The sequence below is a fragment of the Leptinotarsa decemlineata genome, unplaced genomic scaffold (genome assembly GCF_025532065.1).
Source record: "Leptinotarsa decemlineata unplaced genomic scaffold, Ldec_3_MD MMD2_tig00026328_RagTag_RagTag, whole genome shotgun sequence".
NCBI lineage: Eukaryota > Metazoa > Arthropoda > Insecta > Coleoptera > Chrysomelidae > Leptinotarsa > Leptinotarsa decemlineata.
This window is the reverse complement of record NW_027412688.1, coordinates 26,401,661-26,416,638: the sequence shown is the minus strand read 5'-3', so window position 1 is coordinate 26,416,638 and position 14,978 is coordinate 26,401,661. Positions and strand designations below refer to the sequence as shown.

The 14,978-nt window shown below is 35.4% G+C and overlaps 2 pseudogenes; both read right to left on the bottom strand.

The window, feature by feature from the left end:
• Positions 1-8,432: 8,432 nt before the first annotated feature.
• Positions 8,433-9,542, bottom strand: LOC111506009 (regucalcin-like; annotated as a pseudogene).
• A 106-nt stretch (positions 9,543-9,648) lies between these two features.
• LOC111506016 (regucalcin-like) lies at positions 9,649-10,795 on the bottom strand (annotated as a pseudogene).
• Positions 10,796-14,978: the final 4,183 nt, after the last annotated feature.

Genomic DNA, 14,978 nt, shown 5'->3' with positions numbered 1-14,978 from the left:
GAATGAATGTAAAATAATAATGGCACTGGAGTCGTAGAAAGTCATCTGACCATCATTCAAAAAACACTTCTTTGTGGGATTTTCACTGAACAGTTTTTCAAAAACGCAACACGTGTTTCGCCATACAATAACTTCTTCTTTACTGTAAAGACACTCCCGAATCTTTATGATTCCTTGAGTTCAATAAATAGAACATACATAGTTTTCGAGTGAAACACCGCTATAGGGAAGTTTCCGTTCTTCTATAAAATTCAAATCATCATCAATATAGTCACAATTGTGTACCATCAGCATATATATAGTCGAAGTAAACGATATTGTGCACATTTAAAGTTGGCGGCACTCTCAAAGGCCAAAAAACCAATACATAGAATAGAAATGAATCTTTCTTGATGGTTCGTATTGGATAAATTTTACTTACCGAGTTTTATGGTTGGCTGAAGTCATGTTACGGTGACGAATAGAAATCGAGGAATGCGGGGATGGTTGTCGCTGTCGTGCGGAGGAAAAACAGATAAAATATCGAGATTTTCTCTCAGAACTCCTCAGACTCTATCCAGATCACTCTGTCAAGATGGTTGTTCTGATTATTGGAGTCCTTGGTGGAATGATGTCCTCTCTACTCTCGAATCTTAAAATCATACAGGCTTGCCGCACTAAGGCAGAAATCTTAACCGCATAGATGCTGTCATTCTTGGCTCACTGTGCTTGCTCAGGGCACATGCTTCTCGGACTCAATGATCACTTACCCCACGGTGTGGGGAATGGTCATTGGTTGATAATGCTGGCGTGCCCTCCCGAATGTATCGGGGCTTCGGATGATAGGGCCTGACCAGCGCACACTACGGTGAAAATAATAATAATAATAATAATAATAATAATAATAATAATAATAATCTGATATAACGCGGCCCTAAGAGTGCTATATTACCATCTACGGCACTCTTACGGTATTGACGAGACGCCGGTGTTTTCCTACGCTCCGGGGGATATTGAATCCGTTGTGGGGAACGAGAAGTGCCGAATTTATTGGAACTATTCGTTCCCCTCCCTCAGGCTCATACAAGCTGATAAGCCTGTTGTGGCCCTTCTCGACAAGCAGAGCAAAACGATATTTGCCGGCAGAAAGGCAGAAATCTAAGCCGCACAGATGCAGAAGGCTGTCATTCTTGGCTTACTCAGGGCACATGATTCTCGGACCCAATGCTCACTTACCCCACGGTGTGGGGAGTGGTCATTGGTTGATAATGCTGGCGCGCCTTCCCGAATGTATCGGGGCTTCAGGGGATAGGGCCTGACCAGCGCACACTACGGTGATATAATAATAATAATAATGTTTATTTATAAATATACAACAGCACAAGATAATAACATGTAAACAAAGCAATACAAACAAACATAGAGAAACCCACTGAAACCGAATATATATATATATATATATATATATATATATATATATATATATATATATATATATATATATATATATATATTCTTCATAATGCTTTCATAATGGACGGGCTCATTCTGCTAATAATACAATATATTATAAACTTCAATTGTGTTTGTTTTTTACCTTTATCCGTATTCGCACGCAGTACGCCACTGGTGATGGTCTTTTCCTTTCACAATCCAGAATATTAGTGTCGTGCGTCCCTATTCTAAATCCCTGTCGTCGAACCTAAGAGGATGGAATCCACTAAAAGTTTTCAACTGTACGTATTTTCCATTTGGACTAAATCCAATTTTTGGTCATCCATTATTCAAATACGTAGATTTATGTACGGCGTCGGGGTATAAATCCACTGAAAATACGAGAAAATGGTTCAGTTCGATCCTAATTTATAGCTCGAAACGCTCGGGTGCCAACCAAATTGTTACAAAACTCAATGTAAACTCACAAAGACAGGATAGAGGTCCATTTTTGGTTTACTGCCTTGGTATTGCTCTCTCTTCGTCATGTCGGGAATATAAATCAGCTGATTTTCATCGAAGCAACCCCGATTGTTTTGTTTTGAGTACATACTAGTAAGTCAGCTCAACTGATTAATACAATAACAAACATTATTACAGTAAGGCTCTCGGCAACAAAATTCATATGATAAATTCCCACTAATCATATTTCAGGGTTAATAATAAAACCCAATTGGAAAAAATGGTACAAAATATGCTAGGTTCAATGGATAGGCTGAAAAATCACATACATATTTGAAAAATCTACCCATTTCCAATCGTCCAATTTGTTCACCTCTTCAAAGTCTCCGGAAAAACTACAAATGTTCCTCAATTTGGGTTATTACAGCAAATGCAAGTTTGAACAAAATAAAGTTGAGTTTAATTCATGAGTTTTTCAAATTCACTTCAAAAAGTATTCAAATTGATGTTTCAAATGTTGGGTTTTAAATTTTAAGGGGATTTGTTTCTAATTCACATATTGGCAACAGCGCCTATATCAAGTTGGAATGATTTATACGTACCTAGATATTCTACTTTAAAAAAGAAAAATTATCTTTATAAATCAACAATTAAGGCAAAATATAAATTATAGTTCAATACCACCTCCACAAGCCACATAAACAACAGTTGTTTTGTTATTTATTTATATAGAGGAAGATAAGTTAGGTGCACAAAATGGCATATGTCACAGAATGTCTCGGAACTCGGAACATAAGTAAACAGAACAGCACGCCTCTGAAATATGTCATCTTTCTTTGTATCATACAGGTAACAGATTCATTGTCCTTTATTAGCTATAACCGATGTTGCCAAATGGTCAAATAGAAACGAATCCTTTTAAATGTTGTATGCATGATTTCATTCCTCTTTTTTAAGTATTTTAATAATTTTTTAAAGAAAAGGGTTGAAATGATAAGTTTGAAATGCGTTGTTTTAGAGCTCTTTTATGAAAACTACTTGATTTTCGTCAGGAGGAACATTCCCCATTATAACGAAATGTTTCTGTCTCTTTGTAATATTATTTTCAGTCAAGGTGTCTTCGAAATTGGTGGAAAGATCGACAATTTTCTGAAGTGATTACTGATATATTGAAGCAATTTTTGGGTATTTTTTCAGGCAGTACCTTCTCAAAAGTTTTCTCAAGTGTCTCCAGGTGCATTTTCCCGTTATTCTTTATATTTCTTATCAATTCTTTTCTACATCCGGTCCCTTACTAATAATTTTGATACTCTAGAGTTGGTTAGGAATCAACGGCCTCAGTTAACGGTCAATATCTGGCACACTCGTTATTTGTTTGAAGGTGGTTGACAATGTTTCGTGGTGTATTTCATCAGTTCGGGCTTCCATCGTCTAATATAAAAAAATCCCTGAAAAAAAAAAAAAATTAACCAAAAATAACAATTTTATTAAAACAAAAAACTGAAAATTACAAGGAAATAACATACAAGCCACAACCAGAAAATAAAAAATTGAAATATCAATAAAAGCTGAAAATTAAAAAATATTATTAACAAAAATGATAAATCAAAATTAAAAGATTCCAAACCAAGTAACGTCACTTCGGTTAATTTTTTTATTTTTTTTCAGGGATTTCATATCAATTTATATTATATTAGACAATGGAAGTCCGAACTGATGAAATACACTCGTTATTGAAACTTGTCACTTGAAATATAATCAATCTAGGCCTAATCCCCAGTTTTTTTTCATGTCCTCATTTTTATTTAAAGAATTATCTGCTCATTTAGTCTGATTGCAATCGAATAATATCTTCGAAATATCACCAGTATAATTGCACTGTAGCTTGAAATTAACTCAAAAACTATTCCGAGAGTTCTGAAAAGAAACGTATGGTAACCAGATCACATTCAGCTAGGCCAAGCTCTACGGCCTGGTAATTACCATCCAATATTGATGTTTTATATAATACTCTGTATAGGATTCCACGACCGGTGTCTAACAAATTCTCCGATATTTTCGGGTTCATTAGCCGTAGTTCGCAGGTTTTTACACTTGACGTTTCGTTTTCTACTGCAGCAGATATTATCCAAGGCGATGCGGCAACTACCGAAATTATCTACCTTTCTGCGATGCCCAAACCGAAAATAATAATAATAATTTTTCATCAAATATTTTACTCACGAACAAGGCAAATTTTTCACGAGATGCTATTATAAACTTTCACAATAACCATTTTTGAGCCAACAAAAATCCCTACGTAATTTATGAAAGGCATTTCCAGTAACAACTTTTGGTGAAAGTTTGGGTAGGAGTTATTTGTAACTACCTTATTGTCCCATGCGCCATAGAGCTGCAGTCCAGTTCAATGTTCTTGCTCCTCAGCTCGTCGACATTATTTTTCCAAATTACTGCATTGAAATCAATCAATCACTCAAATATACTTTATTGTCTGAAGAACTACATCTTGTAGACAAAGTCATAAATAATATGTAAGATACAAAAATCTACATAAAAAAAACATACACAATTTAAACAAAATACAATAAACATAAGCTAAAAGTGTGAATTACACTGAGATATTCAGCTGGAAATAACAAGACATAGAAATAAAAGTTAAGATTCAAGTGCATCGTCAAGATACTCCTGAACTGAATAATAGGCCCTATCAACAAGTAGCATTTTAACTGCTTTTTTGAATTTGTTAAGCACTATAATTTCTTTAATTCGGGCTGGTAAGTGGTTAAACAGTTTGATCCCGGTGAATATAATTGAATCCCTAACATGGGAGCTCGCAGGAATAGGCAGATCTATGTTACTGTTGTGGCTACGAGTATTATATGAGGAAGGGGGAGATTCACAAGAATAATTTTTTTTATCAAGCAAATTGATTCCAAGATAAACAGGGCAGCTACTGTTAAAATACCGTGAGCTATGAAAAGAGGTTTGCATGGATCCCTGGGAGCTGCTTTGCACATATATCGAACAGCCCTTTTTTGGAGCACAAAAATCATTTGAAATAAATCTCTAGACCAGACTTCCCAGAAGGCAATTCCATATTTAATATGGGGATCTATTAGAGCGAAATAAGCTGTTCTTGAATGGGAGTAGCCTAGTTCTCTAGAAATCACTCTTAGTGCATAGCAACCTGAGACAAACTTCTTGCTTAAGTTTATTGTGTGATTTTTAAATTTCAGTTTATCATCAATGTTCAACCCTAGAAATTTATAATTATGTACCCTGTCTAAGATTTTGTCACCAAGGCAGATCTCAGGTAAGTTGCAGTGGAAAGTAAGTATGCTAGTTTTATTGATATTGAATGATAACTTATTGCAGTCGCACCATTCTTTGATTTTGTTGATGTCAGCTGAGATGGCATCTTGAAGGGTAGGAATGTCCTTGTTGTGCCATAATAAAGTGGTGGTAAAGTGGAAGAGCAGAATCTCAAAGTTAGCCAGCGCAGTCCTGATATGAATCCTCTAGATTTATATATATATATATATATATATATATATATATATATATATATATATATATATATATATATATATATATATATATATATATATATATATGGAGTCATCTGAAGGCTCTTGTTCATGTAACACCTGTACCTGATGTAAATGACTTGGGAAGTAAAATAATTGACAATTGCAGTGTCATAAGGAATACTCCAGGTATTTCTAAACGTAACAGATAATCAATGACAAATCGATTGCAGTCGTATATTTCATCAGAAGGTGGACATTTTGCTCATTTACCTCAAGTACAAAATTGTTCATTTGTTATCTTCGATTTTAATTCTAAGTCGACTTTATTTTGTTGCAAACGAAGCCAGATATGAAGAAAACACATGAGACAAAAATGTGTATTTTTAGTTGCTTGAAAAATACCAAGAACAGGGCAGCGACTTCCTTTTTTATATTTCTTTATAATATCATTAGGCGATTTTAGAGCAATTTTTGTCTACGAATTCCAATGAAACCATAGCACTGCCGAAACAGTCTGAAAAGTTAATCAGTCATTTGGTAATAATAGTGTTAATGAACTCACTAATCGACGTTGGTTGCAAAATTTCGTTCCATAGAGTTTAACCTCGAATATGAGCTCCAAAGTGATCGACTTACAATAATCCAGGACGAGGATTTGAGGACCCTGCCGTTTTGAACAGTTTAAAATATATTGGAAAAGTCAAAAATCGCGAAAAGTAGGTGCCCCACGATTTGAACGATCGACAGAAACTGTCACGTTTCGAGGTGTGTTCTTCGATGCTTTTGCATCGGAGAACACATCGATGCTTATCGGAGGTTGGACTCCCATAAGCCATCCAGACACAGTCCAGAAGCGAAAACTCACTAAAAAAAAGGTCATGATTACTGTATGGTGGTCAGCGGTTGTTGTGATTCATTATAACTTTCTGAAACCGGATAAACCATCACAGAAGAGTCTTTTCATGAGGAAATCGACGAAATTTACCAAAAATTGGGTCAGCAGTAGCTGAATTGGTTAACAGAAGAATCTCCAGACCCCTTATTGACCGACTAATATCTTGTCAAGCACTTCGGTATCTTTCTCATCGGTAGAACCTTCGCCAATCAATGGCAGATAAAAACAGCCTTCGTCGACTGCATCAAATCTCAAGTAATCAGTTTTTATGCTGACGGAACTATTCAGCTTGTGTTACATTGGCAAAAGTACACTAATTCAAATGACGATTATTTCGATTGAATTAAATAAGTATTATCTGGGATATTACAGTTCAAAGTAGACTAAAAAAAAAACGGACAGAGCTTTTTAAACAACCTAATGCTTCAAATATCTGCAATAACGTTCAACTGAATTGGTTCAAGGATACTTATGATATAAAATAAAAACCATTTTTTCCATTTTTGAGAAACACCCTGTACAATATCATATAGTACGATGGAATAAAATAAATCTGTGAAAATAGCTTCCATTCATATTCACATACCCCACTTTGAATGATTTTCCCTCATTCTGAAAGTCTTGCAGAATGAATTGGTAGGATATTAGTTCCACCGTGGTTTAGCCACGTGCAACCACTCTAGCGGATTATAGACCAATACACAAGACATCGAAAATATAAAATTCTGATGCCTGATCGAGACCCCTAAATATGCAGTTGATTCAGGATTTAATGGCTCTAATCTAGACAAATCGACCGTTCAATGCACAAAAGAAATGTAAAAGGGAATTTTGATATAGTCATTTGTCCCTTCCATTTCACAAAAGCGAGTATCCCTCTCATTGAGGAAATTCCGAATTGATGTTAGTTTCTACTACTAGTAGGAAATACTTTTGACAAATCACAGGAACATTTTGAAAAAGGTTTTGCTACTTATAAAAATTATTTTCTTTGATATCACTTATCTTCTGCGTTCATTTAATTATTTTTAATGACATTTTGTGAGTATGTGAATTTAACAATAAGAATATCTGTAGGAAACTGAAGGTATGAGTTCCCATTCAGTGCTGCTTAGGAGTTATGGAAGACTCGTTCTATTGATGACTTATTTATTTTGTAGAAATTCATGTTGAATATAGAATAAAGAAAATACTTTTGTCTAGTTTCTACTGTGTTTATTTATTCGTTACGACCGGTTTCGGCTTATAAGGCCATTTTCAAGTAACTTGAACGAATAAATAAACACAGTAGAAACTAGACAAAAGTATTTTCTTTATTCTATATTCAGTTATGGAAGATTACTCCAAAGCTCTTGTCGTTGAATTCGTATAGACATATATTAAACTGAAATCAAATAAGTCTAACCACTGTGTGGTGGAGAGATTCGAACCTTCTATGAAAATCTAAAAAGAAAACATGTGAATATACTTGCACAAATATCCGTCGTGATATCAGCCGGGAAAATAGTTGTTTTCAACGAACACTCAACAGATACTATGTTATAGGAATCTTGGGAGAGGTGCATGTTTGAAATAATATTCTAAGTAATCATGTACCATCTCAAAGGAGGCACTGAAGGAATGACGAAAAGAGTGTGCAGCTCATAGACAAAAACATCCTGCTCCATCTAGATGCCACACATACTTCTCGTGGCAAATATTACTTCAATCTCAAATGTATTAAACAAAAGTGATTTTTTGTGGAGGATATCTGAGTCTTTCTATGAAAAAAAAAAGAAATTGCAATGAAAAACTCCATACAGGTGTACTTCTGGTAAGTATTCCATCCAATATACCTCTTCGTTGTGGCAGTAACTCCGGCTCACATCAGTTTGGAGAGGAAGAAATGTTTGTTATCTAATATTTGTTACTTCTTCCTCCTTTAAAAAAATTTTTAAGCGCCTCTTCCTGTTAATTACGAAGCAGAATGTGTTTTGAATAATAAATTGATGGATGTAGCCGTTATTACTACGTAGTGGGAGATCATGATGAAAAGAGAAATGAAAATTTCTGTTTTTTACCACTTTCATTTGTAACTAACGTTACTGCAGTTTCGTCCTATATGGACATTCTCAAACTTGAACAATAAATCCTTTTTTTTACGAATAACAAAATATGTATAATTCAACATCCGAAGTTACAAATAGTAGGTACATGAATTTTTTACAACACTACAGCATCACCAGCAAACCCCTTAGCATCCAGTCCTGTTACACAAAACGTAGCTCCGTCATCAGGTCCAGGTGTAATACCCACTTGGCCACTAGTTACGAATAACTCGTCCAAATTGGTACCTCCAAAACATGCTGAAATCTGAAAACGCCAAGCGAAAAAATCACTTTAATCACATTTTCTCATTCAGTTTTTTCTCTAAACATCTGTTTGAAAGCTGTCCACAGTTTTTATATGAAGATGGGGGAAAGTAGAAAGCTAAAACTTTTTTTTCCCGAAAAAATGATATATCTTACAATTTTAACTGGTAAAACTATTGTGTCCAGCAAAGTTTCCGGTCTCCTATGATCAATTTTGATATCTCTGGAGCCCCATACTGCTATATACAAATTTCCATCAGTATCGATAGTCATTCCATCAAAAACCATACCTTCAAGTCCATTTTTACTCACGGTGAAGATTGGTTTACCGTTGGATAATACTCCTTTCTCGATATCAAAATCGTATTCATCAACCGTTCCAGTTCTTGAATCGATGTAGTAAATTTTCTTCAGTTGAACGTTGAAAGCGATCCCGTTGGCTATTACTATACCTCCAAAATGTGAAGTGATTTTCTTGTCCTGGAAACTGTAGAGCGTACCTTTTCCCAGCGGAATATCGGCAATAACTACTGGAGGTCCACCCATGATTCCAGTCCATAATCTTTCGAAAAGGTCACACTTTCTATCGTTGAAAACTTTCTTCTTGATGTCTTTATCGACTTCGTACAATTTCTCAACTTTAAAGGGTTTATCACTTTCTCCATCCCAAAGTAACAACGACCAGCTCGCGCTCCAGACTTATAACAAATTGATCGGTTTTTTCCTTTCACCGGGATTATGATCGATACGTTTTTTCCAACTTAGGCGTTGTTACTTCTTCCTCCTTTAAAAAAATTTTTAAGCGCCTCTTCCTGTTAATTACGAAGCAGAATGTGTTTTGAATAATAAATTGATGGATGTAGCCGTTATTACTACGTAGTGGGAGATCATGATGAAAAGAGAAATGAAAATTTCTGTTTTTTACCACTTTCATTTGTAACTAACGTTACTGCAGTTTCGTCCTATATGGACATTCTCAAACTTGAACAATAAATCCTTTTTTATACGAATAACAAAATATGTATAATTCAACATCCGAAGTTACAAATAGTAGGTACATGAATTTTTTACAACACCACAGCATCACCAGCAAACCCCTTAGCATCCAGTCCTGTTACACAAAACTTAGCTCCGTCATCAGGTCCAGGTGTAATACCCACTTGGCCACTAGTTACGAATAACTCGTCCAAATTGGCACCTCCAAAACACGCTGAAATCTGAAAACGCCAAGCGAAAAAAATCACTTTAATCACATTTTCTCATTCAGTTTTTTCTCTAAACATCTGTTTGAAAGCTGTCCACAGTTTTTATATGAAGATGGGGGAAAGTAGAAAGCTAAAACTTTTTTTTCCCGAAAAAATGATATATCTTACAATTTTAGCTGGTAAAACTATTGTGTCCAGCAAAGTTTCCGGTCTCCTCTGATCAATTTTGATATCTCTGGAGCCCCATACTGCTATATACAAATTTCCATCAGTATCGATAGTCATTCCATCAAAAACCATACCTTCAAGCCCATTTTTACTCACGGTGAAGATTGGTTTACCGTTGGATAATACTCCTTTCTCGATATCAAAATCGTATTCATCAACCGTTCCAGTTCTTGAATCGATGTAGTAAATTTTCTTCAGTTGAACGTTGAAAGCGATCCCGTTGGCTATTACTATACCTCCAAAATGTGAAGTGATTTTCTTGTCCTGGAAACTGTAGAGCGTACCTTTTCCCAGCGGAATATCGGCAATAACTACTGGAGGTCCACCCATGATTCCAGTCCATAATCTTTCGAAAGGGTCACACTTTCTATCGTTGAAAACGTTCTTCTTGATGTCTTTATCGACTTCGTACAATTTCTCAACTTTAGAGGGTTTATCACTTTCTCCATCCCAAAGTAACAACGACCAGCTCGCGCTCCAGACTTATAACGAATTGATCGGTTTTTTCCTTTCACCGGGATTATGATCGATACGTTTTTTCCAACTTAGGCGTTAGTATGTTTTTTAGTTGCAGGCCCGTATCTGTGGATGCTGTATCCGTTAATATCAACGAAATACAGGGTTTGTGTGACTGCGTCCCAATGGGGCGCCTCCCAGAATTTGAAGTTTCCACAAATTTTTTCTATTTTTGGAACCATGTCGTTCCAACGCCATTCTCAACTTCACTGAACTTCGAATAATGCGATGAAAAATTATCGACTTATATAGACCAGATTCGGTTCGGTTCGCTTGTTCAAGTTTGAGAATGTATCCACGTAATGACGTGGATATTTATTTAATACTTAATGAAGTATGAAATGATTTTCCACTTTCCACACTTTATATATAAAACACATAAGTTAGGTTTTCAGTTTACCTATCTAGGAAGATGCAGTATGGATAGAAAATGAGAAATTTGTCTTTCATGAATTGAATAAACTTCTTACAAATTTCAGTTAATCACTGGATGTTTGATACCGATTCATAATCATGTATAAATTGGTTTTTGAAAAGAAGTTTTAAAGTAGGTACGGCAAACTTTGACTCAAAAATCACTGCAAAACCTCAACCCTCAAAGCAAAAGTATCATCTCCCAAAACGTTTCAAATGAGAATGTGGCGGGGAGGAAGGATCAGTCATTGAAATGGACTTTCGGTTTTTTCCCCATTGCTAATTCGCTTTTGAAATTCACCCACTAATTCAGAAAAAATAGAGCTTTGAACCGCCAAAAATACAAAAATTCAAAACATTTTACTTCAGAATGTACCTCTATACGGATTATCTTCTAAAAGTTATCTCACATTTTGAAGCACTCGCAGTGTCCCTCTCATCATAGAAAGCCTATTCACGGTAATGCGGGGATCTGCCATAATGCACCTCTTTCCTCAGCTACCCGTGGAACCCTTCATGGAGCATACAGTAACCAAAGACTTCAACTCGTCGGACCCTTCATACATCATGAAGTGATCAAACACTCTGGTCCTAATCCTACTAAATGACCCCAACTGTTTTTCCTGTAACATCTGATCGAGAGCAAATGTACCCCACACGATGGAATCGATTAACTCCTCCAAGTATTCAATAAGAATGACGCACACCTCCAATTCCACCGTTGAACCGTTGAAAATGCAGTGTTTCATTTATCGCTACAAAACCTGTGAAAAGGGAGGACAAAACTCGTGGTACACTTACCAGCTGGTCCCAACCTCGTCTTAGGAATAAAAAACAGAGTATCCGTTGTATCATTTCACCTCGCGTACCTACACCAAATCTTCAAAAAAATTCAAACAATATATGTGTATATGTTTGTATAAGTATATATGTATACCCATTAATTTCAAATTTTGTATCAGGAAACGTATTCACCTACTTATCGAGTATCTTATTATTTATTTGTACATGTATTTTGTATCTTTTTTTTTAATTTTTGGAATTTGGAATAAACAACATTATTATTATTGCAATGAATATATAATTTGCATTATTATTTATTTGTACATGTATTTTGTATCTTTTTTTTAATTTTTGGAATAAACAACATTATTATTATTGCAATGAATATATAATTTGCATTATTAAATCGTGATTTAACGATCTTCCATCGATCAAGTGAGTCAACGTTCGGCATATATCAAACGCCTACATTCAATTGAAATGTGTTACGTGTTTCGGATAAGCGGGATTGTGGGAATTAGTAGCACATTAGCTTTCCATTAGAGTGCCCTTTTGGTCCCTTGACCCCAAATACACTAAAAGTGATTGATATCCCTAAATCCGCCATTCATACGACGTTATGTGGAGGGCTTATTCTATTCCACAAATTATTTGGTGAAACATACAAAATCAGCAGGCACTGTACAGGGTGCATCGAATGGAAAATAAAGTAAGCATCTATTACAAATTTGGTCTTTCAACAAGGGTATTCACGAGTGATGGCTATTCAGTCGAAGTGTAAGCATCAATTCAAATTTAAATATATCGCTAATTAATGTGTTACTTTTATAAATTCGCTGGTGGCACATTGAGGTGTTCATATGTGAACTGAAACTTTCAGTGAATACTTCCATTGCCTAAATGAAAGTATAGATAAGAAAATTTGGAATCAATGAGTAAAGAGGGGAAAGCTGATGAGAACAGCAAACCACTGCTACATTTTGCTGATCTCATTAGCAAATAAAAGGTTCCATTCCGATTTTGATTAACGTTAAGAAGCTTTTAGAAATTATTTTGTATTAGTTTGTTTATAACTTCTTTGGCTTTTTCTGAACCGCCTAACTTTGGCATCCCTTCCAAGTTTCCGAAAAACACCGCAGTCTCACGGGCTCAATGCGCTTTCCTCCCATCTTTTTATGACACCTATTTTAACTATTTTGTTTCCTATACTAGGTTTGTGGAAGTCTTTCACTGATGGAAGTTTGTTAAAATCTTCTGGAAGTAATTTGGATTGTCCCTGTTTTCAAAAGTTTTGTCCATTTTTATGATTCCAGTTTTAATTGAAATATTCCAGTGAATATTTTTTCAATTTAATCTAAATGAGCGCCATTTGAATAAGTGAACTTTTGCCAGCGTAACACAGGTCGATTGATTCTCAGAGCATAAAAATTATTTACTCGGGATTCGATGGAGTCGACGAAAGCCGTTTTTGCCTGATCCTGCTTGGCCAAGATTCTACCGGTGAGAAAATTATCGATGCTCAATTCGTTTTATTTTCGGACTATGATTTGTGAAGCGTGCAGATGGGCGTTGTCGTGCTGCTGATGCAATTTTTGGAACATTTCATCGATTTCCTCTTAAAAGGACTCTTCTGTGATGGGTTATCTGGTTTTAGAAAGTTATAATGAATCACAACAGCCGCTGACCACCAAACAGCAATCATGGTACTTTCTTTGTTGGGTTTTTGTCTTTGGAAAGTGTATGGGTGGCTCATCGATACCCAACCACTCTCCTGAACGTCTCCTCTTGTCGTAGAGTATCCACTTTTCATCACACGTGATGATCCGATCCAAAAAAAGGATCGTTTTGATTACGCAAAATCAAAGAAGAACTGTACTTGAAATGTGACGAATTCTATTCGTAGGATACCCATTTTTCGAGCTTTTTGACTTTCCCAATACGTTTTAAACCGTATGGGAGCTGACGCTCAGTTCTTCCGCTATCCCACACACCATTTGTGACGGGTCAATCTCCACCAGGGTTTTCAAATCCTCCACTGTAAATCGATCACTTCAGGGCTCATTTTCGAGGCTGAAATCTTCGGAACAAAATTTCACAAACCAACTTCGACATCATCATTGCCGAATGAAATTCTCGCAATCCTAAATAAGAACAGCATTCGGCAAAGCTATTAATGAATAACTTTTTTAATATTCAACTAGCAATATCTTTGGCATCACACCCTCCAATACTTTTGAAATATCCTATCTAAAAACATGTAGTTACACAGCATTACACAGCAGATACTGTTTCAGTTTTCAATAATTTTTGGATAAAGCACGTAATCTGAAATAAAGATTATTATTATTATAATTCATCTTTGTTATCTTTGGTAATTTCTTAACCCTTGAAAGGTACTCTCTATAAAATGGGACAACGGAACCGGTCTAACGGATATTTGATTTGCAAAACTCTCTCAACTTTTTTTTCATCACTGGCTTAGGTGCATTATCGTATTGATCCATATATTTTTATATTAACCCAAATCTCAAAATGATATATAGCTATGCAAAATTTTGAATTGAAAAGAATATATTTTTAGAATAGTTGTTTTTGTAAAACGAAGGTTTTCATCTTTCTACGTCTCCATCTTTAAAAACAAAACATGCAGAAAAGCAATCAAAGTCAAAATAAACTCTTGTTTTTTATTTCTGATTTCTCATCTCAAATTCATATGACTGCCCATTTTTATTTTTGTAAAAGTAAATAAATTCAACAGTCGTTGTTAGGTAACTTGTTGTATTGATTCACTTGTTGTGAGCTACAGTTTTCAATTAGAATAATGTTGTGATACTTCCGTCATACACCGATAAGTTCAACAGTTTTTCATATAATTGAAGTTGGAACCTCTAGTTTTCTTTTCCCATGAATAACTAACTTCATTATAAGATTTTCACTGAGCAGTATACAAAACCGCAACAAGTGTTTAGCTATACAATAGCTTCTTCAGACGAGTATGAACACGACTAAGAACGCCCTCAGTCGTGCTCATGCCCTTTTCTTCACGTCAGCTATCAACCGGACAAACCTCGTGGCAATAAAATATCAACCTAATCAGATTCATCTAGGCCTAATGCTACCTAAAGATGTGTTCCAAAAATAACTGCTTTTTGACTACTACTGACCAAAATTTTTGAGCGCA